Consider the following 18,482-nt stretch of genomic DNA (forward strand, 5'->3'; position numbering starts at 1 on the left):
ATGGAATAACAATTACATGCTGAAGCTAGAGCAGATGTATGGGTGTGAATCACATAAGGGTAGGTTGGGGAATTATAATCAGCTAAACAGACCTAGGAATCAATCAGCAGTGGAAATTTTTCTCTGGTTAAACAGCAGATTTTTCTAACTATTATAGGGCAGGATAGGGAAAGTGATTTTTCAGCCCATGTTTTGCAAGTGTAGTGTGAAAATTCCCGAAGCACAGGACATACATTTGTGGCACAGAAATGGAAAATGAAATGAGAGCTGGCACTGCCATTGGCAGCCACTGTAATGATTGATGAAGAAAAGTTTGTGAATCCTTTTTTTAGTACTCTGCAAGAAGAACAACTCTGGAGTTAGGACGAGATATGAATGCTATTTTTTCCTGGGTTTTGCCATACCCTCTGACCAAGGTCAGATTTGGACTGATTGTATCACCACCAGGTATCCAAGAGTAGTATAATCAGTGGAAGGAGGTGATAAAAGTCACTTTCTTTAAAAGATGAGATCAGCTTCTGTGTCACAAATGATGCAATCTAATGGTGTGTCTTCATGGGCATTTCTGATATTCCTTTGATATTTTCGTATGAGAGCCATCTCAAATGTCCTTTGCCTACTTTTCTTCATCACTTCTGCCTTATCATACAAAAAAATTCATTCTGATCATTCAGTGGTTTTCCCAGCACTGTATTTGTGATCTGTTTCCTCTCTTACTTATTGAACAGCTTTACCTGAACCACCAACACAGACCACTCCGAAGAGCAGACACTGAAAAGTCAGGATGCAAATTTTATCTTCCTTCAGGTCCTTTCTCCTCTTCTTGTTGGTTTTGCATTTCACAGGTGTTATCTTGCATTAGACCTTCGGAAATGACCGAAGGCATCTGTAAGGTCCGGGTTCTGAATCACCTCCAGGAATCTGCCAGAAGCATCTTCCATCAAGGTCAAGTAGGAAGCAAATGGGCCGAGAAGAACGGGCCATTAGCAGTGGTTACACAACCTGACCTCTTTGACCGGGTGGCATTTATTCTGTGAGCCAGAGAGCATTTTTTTTTTTTTTTTGTTCACCTCCCTAAGGTGTCTGCTGAGGAAGAAAAGAAATTTTATCTGGGTGTTTTGTGGGCAATCTCAGCTTAAAGTTAAAATAGAAAGGCAAAGAAACGGGACCAAAGTCATTGCTGGGCACTGCGGGGAAATGTGGGGTCTTGCAGTGCTGCTCTTGCTGCTCTCATACCTCCTCTGAGACATGACAGTAATGTTTGTAATCTCATCACAAATGCATTACTCTACCAAAAGATTTTATTGCATTATACTCCATCCAGCACTGAGGAAAGTTTCTATACTGTTATCCCTTCTACAGAAATTCCATGTGCATTAGCTGCTTCCCAAACGACATGGAGCTGCCCCTGGCAGTTAAGTGATTTCTAGCTCCTGAATTACAATAATTCCAAATAATTGGGGAAATGTATGACGTGAAAAACGAAGTCGACGATTTAGAATTTTACAAGTTTAATAAGGGATAAAATCAGGGACAAAAAAAGAAATCTAGCGCTGGGGGGCTTTTGGCGATTAGCCAAAGAACACAGCGTCAATGTAAAACACCATTCTCTATATGCTGTTACATTGCTGGGGTACATGCATATTCATCAGTTTATATTTATATATTCAAACATTCCTTTGAGGTTTTGACGTTCCAGGAACTCTCTTGTTTGGTTTTTAATTTCTGATTTGTCTGCAGGACATTCTGGAGATTAGGTCAATATATTTTATTTCTTCCTATGTTTCCATGCTGTTGTTTCATACTCCCTGATAGCAAGGAGTTGATAAATCCTTCTTGGATGCTTATACTCTGGTTTTAATCATTGTTATTTTATCATTTGGAGAGGCCAGTCTGCAGATGTAAGAAAAATAATTGCTTTACATCATTCTCTCGGTTACATAGAGGTATTATAGTCTCTAATATAACATTTTGCTAAAGCCTACAATATAATATATTTATCACATTACTATTCATATAAACTCTACAGTGTATACATAAACTGACAGATTATACTATACAAAAGCAGTTAAAAGTAAGTATAAATTGTGCCATATTAAAATATTTGTGATGCAAAAAGCTGATCTGTGAATGCAAAAGCCAATATTACATTGTCATCTATAACATATGGTATTCCAGATTTTTAAACAACTTATAAAAGAAATATGAGTCTTTTCCAATAAGCTTGGATTTGATTATTGAGCAGTGACTAAAAAAATCAAACCTATTTCTATTGGTAAGTGAAATTGCCACTTGTTTCCAGTTAATCCACTGGGCATTTGTAGTGATATCTTAGTGAAAATAGATTGGGCACTTTTATTTCCACGATCTTAATTAGGTAGATTTAAACACTACATAAAACTCAGTTAATTGAAGAAAAGATGGTGCAGTAAAAGCAGAAACGAAACTTACTGTAATCCAACCCCAGCAGCCATGTGTGTTGACTTTTGTACCCTGTTTTACAGACAATATCACCACTCCCAGGGACAGGGGATTCCCACCTGGCTGAATTACCTTTACACCTACAATAAACCTGTCACATCTGGGCTCCAGAACATGACAATCTGCAAAACCAGCCTGGAGTGCCTTCTGACTGCCAAACAAGCATGTATTTATTAATGGAAATCACAAGCTTCCTTCAGAGAAATAAATCCACCATCAATTCCATGGAAGCAATAGGAGCCTACAGATACCAGTGTATACTGGAAGCCTCCCCGTTTATCACACTATTTCATCCTCCTGTTTTTAGACAAAAATCATTCTTAGGAAATAGTAAGGCTTGCAAATATTTCTGCTGCTGGATTAAGTGAAGATACAGAGAGCAATGATGCAAAGAAAGGGCAAGACTTTCCTGTGGCACAGGATAGAAACTGTATGTGAATATTCCAACTTTTGATGGCATTTCTAGCCATCAATGCAGAAAACCCATTCACAGCACAAAGTGGAGCAGGCTAATGAACAATTTGGCCACTCGGTGCTCCATGGGAATCAGTCATTCCCTCTGTCACAGTTTAAAGCCAGGCAGGCACCAAGCACCACGCAGCCACTCACTCGTCCTTGGCTCTGTGCTAGCTGTGCTAGCACAAAAACAAATGACAAAAACATCTCTACATTATCAACAGTGTGTCCAGCACAAATTCAAAACACAGCTCCACACCAGCTACTGGGAAGAAAATTAACTCTACCCCAGCCAAAACCAGCACTGGGAGATCAGTAAGGAGCAAGAATTCCTTTTCTGCCAAGTTGCCCTGGACAGAAATCCTGCTTCAGTAGTTACATGATACCACTTGGGGAAAATGGAGGGATACCAACTGTACATCAAGTATAATTATTTGGATATGTAATTTTCCACAGAAGGATTCAGTGTCAAAAATTCCACAGTATTTAATGCTTGAATGAAGAACCAGTTATTCAGATTAATGGTGTGCCCTGCCAAAATAACAGTAGCTGCCTCCCAGAGCTATCTGTGCAGTTAGAATATATTTTCTTCCTTCCATCCAGATGTTGATGTGGTCAGAAATATCAGCCAATTTATTAAATTCAGGAGCAGCATGGCCAAAGCTCATCCTCAAATCTCAATCCCATTTCCCAGTATGCTGCCAGAAGAGATCCTGACTGATCCATCAGTTACTGGGGCTGTCCAAAGGTAAAGACAAAACCAGGGCTTACTGCTGCAGAATGCAATGTCTTCTTTTCAGGGAGATTAAGAGCTGCAGATATTTCGTGTCTGATCTTTTTAGCTTCAGCTCTTCTCTGTCTGCCAGTTCGAGGGTCAGATCCTAATCTTCAAAGCCATCAGCGAGTTTTAATCTCTTTAGCATTGGCAGAGCATCACTATCTGCACTGTAGCTGAAGAGTGCATCCTCAGTGTCCAGGACAAAGTACACTGAGCCTGAAGACAGATGGTTTTGGCAGAGGGGCTTCACTACTGGGTAATCTCCTCGAGGAGGTCACACACTCAGCACTCCTGAACCATAAAATCTTGTTTTCTTTCCAAAGTTACCTGGTTTCCCTGTGGAATGTTCCACTCATCTTTCTGCTCCAAGATTTTTTTATTTTTTTATTTTTTAACAACAGAAACTTAGAACTGTGAGCTAGGATTACTGAGATTTATTTACAATCTAGAATGAGCAAACCTGCTGTCATTGAAATGTACTTGCACATTAAAATAAAAATATGTTTCTTATTTTGAGATACTTTAGACAGACATGATAGAAATAAATGCTGTTGTTAAAAGGTCCCAGATTTAAGTGATTTTTGATACACCTGCAGACCTTTCTTGTGAAAAGCTTCTTTTCCAGTAGAACTGAATTGATTTGAATTATAAAGTAAATCTTTCATTACAGACAAAGATTTATGTAACATATTCAGCTCCCTTAAGAAATGGCCTCTTCTTCCTTTGCACATATTCTGATGGAGATAATCCCCTGCAGCTGGTGATTCATGCTGAGATTGCTCAAGCAAGGGTTTGATGCAAGATTTCCATTTGCAGTAGAGTGCTTACATTGTGTGAAGGGACTCTTGCAGAAAAAATAGATTTATTTTTCCTTTATAAGCAATCAGCAAGTGGTGAGGCAATGCTGGGAGTCAGGTACCAGCTTGAAGAGCACCTGATCCATACAGCAGCCTCCAGCTTGCTCCATTTTTTAATAGGAAGGAGAAAATAAAGGGGAAATGTTAAGCAAAAACATCCAAATACTGACTCCACAACTATTGTTGCATTTATTTTACAGGGTTTTTTTCTGCCTTGGAGTAGGCCAACAGGAGAACTTTGCCTGTTGATATTTCTATGATTGTTTAATTGAGAAAGCAGAGTGTCTTTGCCCCAGTGGTGCTTGCTTTCATAGCCACCCTCCTATTTGGCCAGAAACATTGAAATAATGAAATCAGCTTCGTTTTTCATGGTAATTGCTCCAGCTTCATTTTCAAACTTTCAGTATTTCATGGTTTTATTTGGTACTTCAGACCCTGAAGAATCTCAGTCTTTGCTTTTGTAGAGTTACTAGGTCTCACTGAGAAAAAATTAAAAGATTCATCCAAGTGCACCTCAAGAGCTCAGAGTTACAACAAAACTAAGATTATCTTCATTTATTATTTCCCAGCTAGATTGCATGATTTGAGATATTTAAAACTAGGAATTTTCCTGAAGATTCTGTTCTAGATATCAAATTTTTCTGAGAGAACCTTTTTATAATATAAATATGAAATGGTCTCCCCTCAAAGACATTTTGCAGATTCCAGTTTTGTGATTCACTTGTGGAGGGAGTTATTTTCAATCGTTCCCATGATCTCAGTGTCGTGGGATTTTTGTTCTCTGGGAGCCATGATGACACAAATAACAATATCAAATGGTTTATCCATATTGAATTTGTGATAAGAAATCAGCTCATGACTCCTGATAATTTCTTAGTGGGCAGTTGGATTTGTTTTCATCTCCCAGTACAAACCTGGCTGTTATCAACTGGGGAAGGCTGCATAGACTCAACCAGATGTCAGCTGAACTGTCACTTATTTTCACCTTTTTCTTGTGCTTTCTGTGTAATTTGTCAAATGACACACTCTCTCTGCTTCATATAGTATCTGTAAAAATGGGATCCTTTAGGTTTCCTTCTATCTGACTATAAACAGGTTGTTACAGGAAGACAAATTCTGTCATCTCTGCCCTTGTAGCAGAGCACTTCACAAAGGCAAATAATAGGAGTGAGAATGAATATTGAGTGTTTATCACAAGGGGAGCCTGATTTTGAAGCCTGTAAATGTATTCATTTATCTGCATATAATGAATAAAATTATTAATAAAGGGATAAAACTTTCAAATTATGTGGAGACTTATCCAGTGTGCAAGTTCCTGATACTGCAGGATGGTTTGGTTTGGTTTGGTGATTTCTCAACTACCCAATGCACATAGAAGGAGAAATCCCTATCCCTCCAACACATTTTTCTCACTTCAGGCATAATCTGTGTCCAGTCTGTTTCTGTCTTGTGGTTAAATTAAGGACATCAAATTCTTGGAACATCTCATGCTAAACTGATACAGAAAAACAAATAACATTTCAAAAGAACAGCAAAGGCAGGACCAATGTGCCTGAGCACTGGGCAATTTTCTGTCCTGCTGGATTTTCTCCCCCATGCTTGGTCCAGCTGCTGGGAGAAGGTGTCCTGGTGAAGCTGCTGCTTGTGCCACAGCATCACAGAGAGCTGCAAGGTCACTCTGAACCTCCAGCTTCTTGGTCTGCAACTAAAAATTCCATTCTTGTGTCCAGTGTTGTTTCCCTGGAATTGGGATGAAATGGCCCTGCCTGTTCCAGCCCAGCCTGTGCCATGGCAGGTTAAAGTCTCACTGTGGCTCAGCAATGGCTTGCTTGTGTTGAAAGATTAATGAGGGAAATGTGGCAATATCTACTGATAGTCATGCCTGTGTTGTGGCAAAGGAGGTTATAAAATTAATAGAGGAATTTAACCCCAAAATCTGTCGTAGAGAGGACCTGAAATGCAGACACCAGACCAGACAGGAATTTTTGTAGATGGTTTTCTCATCTCTTTTTACAGTATCTTGGGGAAGTGTTATCTTCTCTCTATTTCCTACCATGAATATAGATTTGAATGTAATTAAATTATATTTGTAAGACACTGTGAGGTATATTGTATGAAGACAACATAGAATTGTTTTATTTTTTAAAATCTACATTTGTTGCAAATACATTTGATTTTTGTCTAGTCAAGAGAACAGAGCCATACCTTACCTATCTATGCTATTTTGGTTGTTTTGAAACATCTTTTATTGTTTCAATATGTGGCCAAATGAAGTTTAATATTCTTTATGAGATCCTTACTTTTCCAGGAAACCTTTAGACTGAATGATTTAAATAATATGGTCTAAAGCATCTCTAGATCGAATTTGTAATTTTATTTTGGAGACTGTTCTGGTTGACACTCAGCATGGTCCAAGATGATAAATTCCATTGCAAAAACATGTTTTATTTCTAATGTATAAGAATATGTTTTGCAGATCGATTTCAAAGGAGGGCTGTTTCAAATCCCTGTAAAGGAGGAGAAAGAGGACAGCTTTCTTATAACATTATTTTGCTTTTTGTTTTCAGTCTCACAGCAGTTGGATGCAGAACTGCTATCTCAGTCTGTTGCTTTGCTGCCAAGGTCAGCTCTGCAAGCAAACTTCATATTTTACACGTGGCTGTTCTGTGCCTCAGCTATTCCTCTGGTGTATTAAAAACAAACGGGCTCCTGTCCAACGTCAAATGGTTGTGCCTTTGCTTTATTTCTCTCTCTCCTTTTTAACCCTCACATCTGTTTAAGCCCGAGGAAGGTGGCCCCACCCTCTTACCCCATCCCATTCTCCACCTCTAGGCTAGAAAATTGATAAAGAAGAACTCTTAGAGATCCCAAACTGGCCATGAGTAAGGTCAGGGATGCAGAAGGCTTTATTCCTCTGAGCAGCTGGGGTTCCAGAACTGCACAGAAAATGATGGTAACAGTTGTGGGGAGTGGTAGGACTTTGAGTGTCTTGTCTTAGAGCATCCTTTCGTAGCTGCAGGAGTTTGTTTTCTTCCCCGTCTCAGGTGTAGGATCCAAATATTAAATATATTTTAGTGGGTGTTCAAAATGACCTGGAGGTTGCATTTTACCATACAATTGCAAAACACAAATGTTCTGAGCTCACTAGGAAAGCTTTCATATTTTGGCTATTGCACCCTGAGTGCTGTGGGATTTAAAGTTTGGGGTTTGGTCTTGAGTGAGCTTGGGTTTAAGTGTTCACAGCTTTAGGAGACTGATGTTGTGTGCAGTATCTATACACTTCCACCCACTGAGAGCTAATACATGCTTATAAAATTCCATCAAATAATCAGTTGGAAAAAGCACTGTGAGTAAAATTTGCCATCATTTTTAAAATGAAAAAAATAAATTTTGACTTGTGTTTCTTGCTTCTGTATTTTCAGGAATCCCTGCTGCACAGGGAAGTGTGTGAGCAGTCAGGAAAACTTTCTGACACTGACAGGACTCTGCTGCAGAGGTGCTGCTCTCCTTCTAAACCTTGTGTTGAAAGATGCCCAAAAAACACTTAAAGAGGAAAATAAAATCCTGGAAAAGAAATCCCCTGTGCAGGAGCTGTAATGCTGATGTAGATAGATATGACAGGCAGCCTCAGGAGCCTCACTGTAGTGGCCATTACAGCAGCTCTACATTATCTATGTGGTGTTGGAAGTGAAGAGGGTAGCTTTGAAAAATACAAAACAGCTGAGCATCCTCTCAGTGAGAGCATCCTCTGGGCTGTTCAGTGTCCAAATTCCTCAACTTCACTGCTCTGTGCTTATAGTGCCCTAAAAGTACAGATAATATTTCAGTTTAGAAGCCTGATACTTTCTGGCTTTATAAATCTGTAAGCTAAAGAAATCCTTTTCTGCTTTATACCTCAAGTAAATGACAAACTTCCTTTTGTAGTAAGTGCAGCTGTGGCAACACAGACCTAGGATCCACAGAATGCAAGAGCAGCCCTTGAGCTAATGGGGTGTTGAATGTTGGTTAAAAAAAAGTATCTGTAGCTCTTCATATGAGCCCAAGAGTTGTCTCTCTGGTAAAAAAGATAATTCTAAATTACCTGTAAAAGCAGCCAACTTTTTCTGTTCTCAAATATCAATACAGAGCTGCAAATAAAATAAACCCAAACCAAGCCTGAGAATGAGTCCCACCAAGGTGAAATAAAGCATACTAAAATTTATGGAAATTAATGAGAAATCAAATGTAATTTCTTTGCCATATTGCCCAGTTTAAGTTAATGCAAACAGCAGTGCTGTAAGTAGTCAGGTGTTATTGCTGGGACACACGAGGAGACCTGTACTTCATTTTTATTCCTAAATGATCAAAACTGCCTATAAGTGAGAAATTATTTAAAATGTGGGTCGTTAAAAATCTCATTCTTCTAGTAGAAAATAATAAATCCTCTGAAGAGAAAGGTCTCCTGCAATAACTTTAAAGATTTACTGTCCTTAAATATCCTAATGATAGAAATTGATGACTGGAACCAGGATAAGGTCAATATAACATTGTAAACTCAATGAAATACATCAATAAGGATGAAAAATACAAGAAATCACTTGCTGACAAATGGTGATAGGGGGCTGTGAGCTTTTTATTTCCAATGTATTGTGAAATCCACATCAAAAACTTCAATCTTGCCATCAGTTAATCAAGTTCTGTCTTACTTTACTCCAACCCTTAGTCCATAAAGCCTTATTTAATAGCAGCAATGACATCTTCTTAATAGGAAAATAAAACTTTATGAAAAGATGTTGATAAGAAGAAAGCCTTCCTGTTGAAGAACAAGTCTCATACTAAAGGTGACTGTCATTCTGTTATTCAGAAATATGGGTATTTTTGTTCACTAGAATAAACACACTTTGAACAATATTTCTGTGTTAGGTAACAAAAGAATTTTATTCATACCCAGAGAATCATTCTAAACTATGCAATTAATCTTTTATATTCCCTAAGAAGACAGTGACACCCCCCATATATAGAAGAGTTAGAATGATGAATAATAAAAAATACACTGTATAATCAATAATCATGTTATTAAGATGTATTATTATAATATATGATTAAGAGGAATATGTCATTTGTGTTCTTTTTCTCATTACTTTTCTTTTACTCACTCTCAGATTTTGTAGACATTACCATATTATTCCTTGGTGGAACAGAAATGCTGGAACTCACTCAAACCCAGGTTCTGCAGCAGCCAGACTGTGGCAATGGACACACATCGACCACGCTCCAAGTTCCTTAAAATCAAATGCAAAATGCAAAACACCAGCTGAATTGAATGTACACATGCTTGAAAAATACAGCTAAACATGAAATATCTGTAGGGATACAGGGCTGGGGACAAAGGTGGGCACTGGCTGGGAGGAGGTGCCTGCTGCTCTCTGGGAGTGATTCCATCTCTCCAGCAGGGCTTGTGAAGATGTGTCTGGAGCAGGGTGCCTGGTTTGGGGCCCCTGAACACAAGAGCACTATGGCCAAATGGATGTGAATCTAGTGAGAGGTCTTCAAGATGATTTTTTTGGGTGCTAAGATGATAGTCTGACAAAGCTGGGATTCTTCAGCCTGAAAGGAGAAAGTCTGGGGAGACTTTATTGCTGCCTGAAACAACCATAGAAAAGTGGAGGAGACAGAGTCAGGCACAGCTCAGAAATGCACAAGGAAAGGATGGGAAGTGATGGACACTCGGGTTGGAACATGGGAAATTCCAAGTGGATAAAAGGAGAAATAAAATTACCATGAAGTTAGTCAGCACAGGGACACAGACACAGGTAGGTTGTGGAATTTTCATTTCTTGTGGAATTTTCAAAACTCAGTTGTAGGAGTCATTCAGCAACCTGAGCCAACTTCATTTTGCTAGCTCTCATTTATGGTACAACCTCTTTTACTCCAATTCCTGCAGTTTTTCAGAGCTTTCAAATAAGTGTAAACAAATAAACAAAATATCCATAGAAATAAGTGCAAAGATTAAAATACACTGCTTATAGCAGAGTAAACAGGAATCAGGTCCATCAAATCTCAGCTTTGGCCATGAGGAGCCATCAGCTGGAGTCACTGCCCTGGGCAAGCTGCTGTCAGGAGGAAAGAGCCCAGGGTGTGAGCTGCAGAAATTCCTACCTGCCTGAAACAGGAGAGCTCATCCACTCACTACAGGAGGGTGTGCACTGCTTGTCACAGCAGTGACCAATGGGAGTTAACCCCATTACAGAGAAAATTCACTCACAACAACGTTTTCTTTAAAACTTCCCACTGTCTTGGTCAGTACTTCCTCGAGGGAACTGCACACGGAGTTGAAATGAAAATTCCTGAAATGGAAATTGTTAGGACAAGGTGATCTGTTGTGTGTGCTCAGTTGTGAGGAAATGGAGAGTGCTGACAGCACCACGGAACAGAATGTGTCTGACTGTCTGTCCCTATGACATTGGCAGGTTTGGAGACAGACACCACAGTACTCACAGAGATCCATATGACAAAAGCTCTTTTATTGCTCTGGACCCTTCTTAAAGAGATGGTTTGAATGTCCTGGATATGCAGGTCATTGGTTGGGGTCTTAATACATCCATTTCCCTGGCTGATGAGACATCTGCACTCAGGGTTCAATGAATTGCCTGGGATCCTTTGGATGTGTTCAAATCCATGCTATCATTGCTCACCAGGGACGTGTTTCCTGCTGGGCTGGTTGGCTTTGGGCTGCAGTTTCAGCCTAGCTGCAATGTGACATGTCCCCTGAAGAAATGAGCTCTCCAACTCTCTCTGCATGTGCTTCCTGGGAGAAGCAGCTTAAATGAAGCACACCAGAGGATTTTTTCATTTACCACTAAGCTTTTGGACTCCTTCACAACTGCTCTAGCATCTACCTCGTAAATGAGGAAAATTAATTGAAAATTGCTGTCAGCACGGAGAGCCAGACACTGGGGGAGCATTGTCTCTGTGCTGTAGTGATTTGATTGGGGCTGCTGTCACATGTTATATATGTTATGTTCAACTCAGTGCTGAAAAACAGCCTTTGCCATTTGCCCTGTTCTCACAGACAGGGAAGCTCAAACCATTGTTCCTGGTTTGTTTTCAGTTGTTGCAGTCTTCGTGCTGATAATTTAGCAGCCTATAACTTAGCTGGGGATAACAAGAATATATCTTTGAAATAATACAATGCAGAGGCACATGAAAGGATAATTAATTCTGGTTTCCCAGTGCTGTGCACACCCTGACTTATCCTTTGCCACAGCCATTTACTCTGTAAAGTTCAGTAGTAATTTTGCAGTGTATATGGGCTTGCTCCATTGCCCCATAAATTACAGATATCTGTTTGGGCTTCAGAGGACCTTGGATTCAGTTTTAGCACACTTCTCATCTCAGGATCTCAGAGTGTTTTGTAATTATACCTAAATAAATCTTCACCTCCTGTAAGTAACAATTCAGTTCTCCAGAGGGGAGAATTTGGAGGTGGAGAATAAGAGAGGAATGCAAAGCTGGCTGTAGCCTTCCCTGGTGGGTGCATGTGCTAAATCTCATTTGTGTTTGCTTTGCTTTTGTTCTCAGACTGAGGAGGAGGAGAGATATTCCAGACATCTGAAATTCACTTTTCTCACCTCCATCAAAACAATAGAAATAACACCCCCCCAAGTTTTAAGTACCAGGAAAAATCAGTCACAAGCCTGCAACATTTTCTTCAGATCCCAAAAATCTACAAATACCATAAATGTAGATTTACAGATCTTTGAAAGATGCTCCTGCTAGATCAGGTGGGCTATCAGTGCCTGCTGTGTACATTCCTGGCACGTGTCACTGTCTTACAGTTGGCAAAGTTGGGAACCTGAAAGCTCTTCAGTCATCCCAGGGAATTTTCCAGATTATCTATTCTCTTATTTCCAGTAACTGTTTGTTTATTTTACTTGGGCATAAACTCAATTCCTTCTCTTCCTACTTCTCTTATAGCCCAGAAATAGCTGCACCATGAGTGTGTTCCCAGTCCTTAGCTTGTTCATTCTAGGGGTTAAATCATCTGTGTCACTCTATAAGGGTTTCAGTCCTTCTCAGTTTTTCCTTTTGTCTCCATACAGCTGCACCAGCCACAAGCATCAACCATTCAACCCCCCTCTTTTAAATTCAACAGCAGTCCGGGTGCTCTTTGGAGTGCTGAATTCTGCTGGCTGACACCAGGAAGAAGAAGAAATTCTTCTCTTGGCCAAGCACTAGCTTATTCTTTCAACATAGGCTCATGTAAAGAGGAAGGACTGACATTATTTTTGTCAGTTTTGCCTGATTTGGTAGGACACAGAGACTTTTCTCAGCACAGAGCCCTGGCTGTGCTAGGCACTGCATACCTATAAATGTCCGAGGACAAGTCCCAGCCTGGAAAATCCCACCCTTATTAAAACCGAATCCAGAAGAAGATGTGGGAAAATGTTTCTGCAAACAAACAGGGTGGCTCTCATTGTGTGCAAGCTCAATTTCTCCCTTCAGCTCATTGAAAAGCACCCCTGGCAGGGCTCAGGAGGGAAGGGCAGCTCAGGTTTCTCCAGTTTTCCGTGGTGGTTGGGTGCAGAGGCAGCGATGCAGGAGCTGGATGCAGGAGCTGGATGCAGGAGATGCTCGGTGGGACCCTTTCTGCTGACGTGCCTGTAGCCTGCAATGTGGCTTGGTGGCTTTTCCCCACCCTGTGCCCCTTCCCCTCATCACCCCCTCGTGTCTGGGGTCGTGGAGGGAAGGAGAGGAGCTGCTGCTCCTTGGATTCACAGGGGAGAGGAGGGGAGCTGAGCCCTGTGAGTCTCACATGCACACTGTGGCTGTCTTTCAGAGCACACCTCTGATTTTTGGGCCTCTGGCACAGAGGGGACAAATGGCTGGCCTCTTACTGCCCCCAGAGAGGACAAAAATCATTTGGGCCCATCACTGAGTCAGTGAGTGCACTCACAAAGGAGTAGGAAAAGTTTAGGGGGCATCACAATATAAAGGAAAGCATTGATGGAGAGAGTTTAATGTGCAAAATCTTGTTATTGGCAAAGGAGGAACACACAAGCCAAGATTTTTTTTTAGTCTAATTAAAATCTTAACGTTAACTAATACACAACACACAGTTAATTAGCTGCAGTACAGTGACAATACACAAATATTCACACTCCAAATTGTCTAATTAATATAAAATAAGCTCTGCCTGGCTCCTTCACTGGGTGAATGCTTGATCACCCTGAAATCTTTAGTATCATTTATTTCACTGGACTGCATCTCATGTTCCCACTCTGGAGGCTACTGCTGCCCTCCTGCATCATCACACCAGGGTTTCAAATATGACAGAATACACAGAGTATCAGCTTGGTGCTGCTATCTGTACCAAAATTACTGTGCCACATGACTGTAACATATGACTCTGCCGTGTGATTTTGCTCAGCTCTAGAACTAAGGGGAAATTAAGTCCAGCTAAAGAAGCTGAAGGTAGGACAGCACAGTGCTCTCAAAGACCTCTCAGTCATCCAGCTCTGCTAAAAGGCAGTGACCTCCACACAGGAGTTTTCCCAAGGGCTTTTTCCATGCTCAGCCATTGCAGTTCAAGGCAGCAGAAGGTTTGCCAGGCAAGGTGCTGTGCTTGGCAACTTCGTGCCTCAGAATCTCTGAGCAAATCCTTGTGACTGCTTCAGCATGAAATCCATCACTGGCTGACTAATGATTCTAACAACCATAGAGTTTAATCTCCCTTGTCATTATTGTTAGCTGTTTCTTACTTGTAACAAGCTCAGGGAAGTCCTCTATGATTTGGGAAGTATTTGTGTTTCAATTAGCTCCCTCGGCTAATGAAATAATTATTCAATCAGAACTAAGAAAGCATATGTGAATGCAGAATTTCAGGTGGCCAGCACATTCCCTTATCAGTTTGGACAGATGAATAAGGCCCCTCTGTTTTTAAAAAACAAAAACCAGGATGGCTATTTTCAAAAGAAAAGTTCAGCACAGTTAACAAAAAAAAAAAAATAGTTTACAAAGTAATTCTGTTCAATCTAATGATTTCATTATTGTGATAATAATATTTGCTGTGTTTCTCAGAAGCTTAACTTCATCTTGTGAATGCCTCAGATCCTTGTCATTTGGTACAAGAAGAAAACCTCTCCCTCTGACATTTCTGCTAGGAAATATGAAATCTATGCACCCCAAATCCAAATAAAAATTTCAACATCATCATCAACACCTCATGATTATTAAAGAAATGTATTGATCTTAAGTGCTTGACTCAAGAACTCTGAAGGCTTTGGGATGAGCCACATGGTTAAGGCTGTTCCCCCTCTAACACAAGTAGAGTTCAAAACCCTAGAAGAGAAACAAAAAATCAAAAACTTTTATAAATTCTGGAAAAACAAATGATTTTGTTAGTAGTCGTTACATATATATTTTTTGTGCCCACCCTCTTTCTTTTCTTATGAATATGAGATACAAGGAAAAAGAAATATCTGAGGTTTAATGTTCTATCAATAAACATCCAATTGTAATAAAACAGATCTGTCCTGCTTCCCTATAAAAAGCAGAGTGTGGATATAAAATGACTGATTGTCTGTGTCTTGTTTCTTTTTTCTCTCTGTAAGATAGGAAATGTGTAAGAACATTTCAGTTTGCTTGGTAACCTGTGATTTATTTGCTTGAATTCAATTAGAATCTCATTCATCAAACACAGTGTAGCTCTTGAGAGGTGCCAGATCAGACTCCAGCAATCAGAAATGTGCTGAACTTTGCCCAAATTATGGCAAAGGTTTCTTGCACCTCAGGTTTCTTTCAGGAGAGAGTTTTTGACTTCCAAATCCAAGTGTCAGCCAACCAGCTCTCAGTGCAGAGATTAAGTAATGCACAAATTAAGGGTTTGGAGCTGATTCTATTCCTTCTGAAATAAATGGCAGCACTCCCCATGGCTCCAGAGGGAGAAAGGTCCTCTGCATTTCTGCACTGGCTGATTGCAATCCAGCCAGGATCGTGCAGAGAGAGCTGCCAGATAATTCATAACATCATGGAGCCCTTGTCTTACTGCAGGGCTTTTTATCATCACACGTTCAGCTTCAGCCCTAGTCATAAATGACATGGTTTGTAATTGATGTATTAGCAGTCAGAACAGCTGGGTGGCAAGTTTTTAACTCATCAGTGGAGGCAGCTCCAGGCTGGAGAGTTTTGTGCTCAGGATGAAGAGTTGGTTCATTTATCTCAGTCAGCTCAGTCAAATAATCTCTCTCATGGCTCTAACAATAATTAGGAACAAGGAATAGAAAAATCTGTAAACCCCTAGCAGCTAGACTAAGTGACAAATAGGGAAGGTGTAAACTGGTGCAAACTGCAAATAACTTTAAACAGAGAGCAGAACACCCAGGAGATGTAACTCCATGGTCCCTGACTTGGGAATGCAGGCACCATAAGGACCACGAGCAAACACTTGGGTGTTTTCTTTCTTAAAAACACCAAACTTTTCTGCTCTACAGAGTGGCTCCTCATTAGAACTTGGGCAGAGTGACTCAGGACATGACTTTGAGGCAGTTTTATCTGTCACAGTCCCTGGGAGCCTCCACGGAGCTCCATGCCATGCCTGCACTGGGACAGACACCTCACTCTCACCTGATAATTCTCTGCCGTAGCCCTGAGCTCTTCCAAAGAGTCATTTCTTGCCTGGAAATGAGACTGCTGGGAATTCTCTGTGCTGCTTTGGCTCTGTACCTGGGATAGAGTGCATGAGTCAGCCAGGAGCAGGCCAGACATTTTCCCTCTGGTTCAGAACTGAGTCTGGAGTTCAGTTTCTGTGAGCATTTCAGACACACAGAGCTTCTCCTTCTTTTCACATCTGGATTGTAGGTAGCTCTCTGGTCTGCTTTACTTTGTTTGCCTGAGCCAACCTTCCTTAGAAAGGTGATTCAAGAAACTGCAAGTAGTTTCTGTAATATCCTATTAATCAACTAATCACAAGCTTTTCAATAAAGAAATCAACTAATGAGGAGAGAGGAGGTATTTTAGTAATCTTTGTATATTCCTTTTTTTTTTTTTTCTTCTGGGCAGGGGAATCAAACCCAAATTTAACAGAGGGTTTGCCTAAGGGTTATTTTTTAGGTGGCAGACCCCAGCTTCTTAATTAATGCAGAAGTGTATAGAATGTCCTGAACATGTTTAGACCTCACAGATTTTGAGGTCATCGTGTTTTTCATAGATTTGCTACTCAAATAGTAAATCCGAATTTAGAACAATTAATCACATTCACTTAGTGTCTTCTAAAATTTGTTTAAATATATGTACACATCTATTTATGACACAAAGGATGACATATTTAGGCAGAATACTTTAAAAACCAGACCCACCTGAAAGAAACTCCCAGTCAAACTACAAATTACTATGGGACTAGAAGAACCTCTATGGTTGTTCTTCAAATCCTCTTACCTGCATAGTTTTATAGATAGTACCATGTTTAGAATTTTACTTAGGCAAATAAATATTTTCTGTACTTGAAAGTTATGTTTTTGTTTTTTATAGCATAGAGAATGGAGTAGCATGGACCAAAAGCCAATCTCTTTTGTTTCTCTCATTTGCTGTGGATTCCTCTGGGTTTATCTTGCATTTTTATGACCTAAATCATGAACAATTCTGCTGTTTCTCACTGAGCTGCACGTGCCTTAAAATCAATAGACGATTCAGGCTTGCTCTGTATATTTTTCTCCTGGAAACTCTATGGATACAGCAGTGTCTGTTTTCAATGAGAGTGGAAATTCCAATACCAGCAGCTAACCCTAAATCTCGGGGCCTGCTGCAGCTGATACTGTGCAAACTTGTGGTCACTGCACTAAAAGGAGAGAGAAAGGACAGCAACACACACGGATTTATTTAGGGGAAAAAGGCCAATTTATTGTACAGCCAGCCCGGATTTAAAGTGTGTCAGTGCAGCCAGGACAGGACAGGAGCTCATTGGACAATTGGGAAAAACATCCCTGGGACAGCACCTCAGGATGTGTCCCACGGGAAAGACACCAGGGGTTAATGTTGGTGATGAATTCCACTCTGTTTGTCACCGTGTTGTCACCCTGGGAGACTCCTCCCTAACTGAAGCTGCAGTCAGCTTGTCAGCCTGGGAATGGAGCTGAGAGCCAGGAGAAATCCAGGCCTGGAAAGAATTCCCAAGCTGTGATTCCCCAGCTCTCTAAACGTGTGTGTCCACACAAACTGAGCCCTTGCCCGTGTGTTTCCAGCAGAGGAGCTGCAGGTTTGTTCCCCCATGCAGAGGAGATTGCAGCAGGCTGGGGCCAGGGGAGCCTGGCTGCATTCCAGGCAGGAAAGGGGCTCTGATGGACCTGCCAGACCCCTGGGCGAGCCCTTTGTGGTGTGAAAACCATCCTGCAGCTCCCCAGCCCAGAAAGTCTCTTCAGGCTGATCTCCAACAGAAGGAAATTCTTTGGCCTGTTCAGTCTTTTCCCCAAGCAGACAAGCATTGGTGAAATGCCTTCTTCATCTTACAGTGTTCTGGCTTCCTTTATGCAGCAATATTAACTTTACACTCATGTAAAATAATTCTATCAATGTCCATACCTATTGTACACATCTGGAGAAAAGTCATAGAGAACAGAAACAGAATTTATTCTTCCCCAAATCTTTCTCCCATTTATCCTTCTCTCATTCTCACATCCCACTTTCTCTCCTCTTTATTGTCTCTGTTCCTTTAAAATGTTTTCTTTCCAAGTGGAACCGAACGAAATGATCAGCCCACAGTGGTCTTCTGCATTTGTGCTCTGTCCTTTGTTAGGAGGAATTGGAGCAGGGGGTGGGCTTGGGCTTCTATCCAGGAAAAAAGGGGGAAGAGAGGCACTGTTTATCACTGCCAAGGGCTGGAGCCGTCCCCAGCCTTTTCTTTAAGAGAATCTCTCGTATTTCTTTCTACCTCTCAC

This window comes from Sturnus vulgaris, chromosome 5 (assembly GCF_052056855.1).
Source record: "Sturnus vulgaris isolate bStuVul1 chromosome 5, bStuVul1.hap1, whole genome shotgun sequence".
In the NCBI taxonomy this organism is placed as follows: Eukaryota; Metazoa; Chordata; class Aves; order Passeriformes; family Sturnidae; genus Sturnus; species Sturnus vulgaris.